This window comes from Lutra lutra, chromosome 2 (genome assembly GCF_902655055.1).
Source record: "Lutra lutra chromosome 2, mLutLut1.2, whole genome shotgun sequence".
Lineage (NCBI taxonomy): Eukaryota > Metazoa > Chordata > Mammalia > Carnivora > Mustelidae > Lutra > Lutra lutra.
Window position 1 is genome coordinate 45,626,220 of NC_062279.1, and position 1,510 is coordinate 45,627,729.

Here is a 1,510-nt window from a genome sequence, read left to right on the forward strand (position 1 = left end):
AGGGAGAAGGGGAGGAGTGCCCAAAGTATGCTTCTCTAGCGCCCCCTACAGACCAGATTTATCCTAGCAGAAAGTAGGGCATCCACCAGACCCCAGAGGGGAAGGAGTGAGGACATCTCCACCGTGGGAGGCCAACTCCTGTGAAACTGGCCCATGGTTCTTTTCACCGCAGTCACTCTTCACAGTCACTCTTCAGGGCTAGACAATGGGGCTGAGGGCTTTGTTTCCTGAATACACTGAGGGTGTCCCCCAGCCCTGCCCCGTGCAGGTGCTCCCAGGGGTCAGCCGCTCAGACTGGCACAGAGCCCTTTACCTAACAGAGGAGCTGGAAGGGGTAGAGCTGGGACTGTGAATCCTTGAGCCCTGGGCAGCTGGGGAAGATGACAGGTGGAGAACAGTCTGGGGAAGAGATGGGAAAAGCAAAGCTGCTTCTGGAGGAGTGAGGATAGCACGCAAAACCCAAGGGGCCCCTCAGGGCTCCCGAAGCACGGCCAGGGTCCCAAGGGAGTTAAGTGAGGCGAAGGCCGAAGGCCATGGGGATCCTCTCCCTTCCCTGCTGAGGCATCTGATAGGGACAAGTCGGGGTGAGGGCAGAACGTATCCCAGCCTGGTGCACTGTCATGTCAACTCCCCCTGTCCCTCTCCTCAGCCCCAGCCCGCACCAGCCCCTCACATCATACTCAAAACAGGGAGATAACAGAGTCCAAGCCATTGCGAGAGATATGTAGGCTACATCAACCGAGTTCAAGGCCACTGTTCTTGGTGTTCACACGGAGGGATCTCAAACTTTTAAGACTTACAAGAGGGTAAACTGAGGTCCAGAAATCAATTCAAGGAGCACAGTGGCCAGGCTAGGTTTTGAACTCAGTTGCTCAATCTTCTCGAGTGTCCTGGCTGGCCAGACAGGTAATGTCTGACCGCTACAAGCTTATAGCTTTCCCCTTGTTTATTTCCTACCTGAGTGCAAAGGAGCAGAAGCAGGAAGAAAGGCTTCCTGTCCAGCAACACTCCCCAACTCCCATCTCGCTTCTCCAGCCTTGCTTGCCTCCGTGGAGCCTCCAGCTCAGGTTGCCAAAATTAATCCCCGGCGGGGCTGGAGCCACGCCGCTCTTCCCTGGCTCTAGGCCAGGCTCCCAGGATGTGCGTCAGAAAGAGCCAGTGAGTGAAATTCCAAAGCAATGTGAGTCACCAGGGAGGGGGAGAGGCCAAGACTGAAGTCAGAATGAGAGCCCGAGGGCAGACCAAAAAAAGGCCCTAGGGGCCAGGGGCTGGGCCCAGATACCAAGAATGCTCACCTGTCCAAAGCTGGGAGTTGGGCCTCCGGCCCAAGTGGCTTATCTCTGGGCTTTGTACAGACATGGATGTGGAGGCAACTGACCAGGAGGCTGGCCTGCTAGTCCCACCCCTGGATACAGTAACCATGACCCTTACCTGGCTCCCCATAGGCCAGGGCTTGGGATCCCAGCCCTTAAATCTGTGTATTGTTCCTCACGCATTCCCTCCCCCTGAC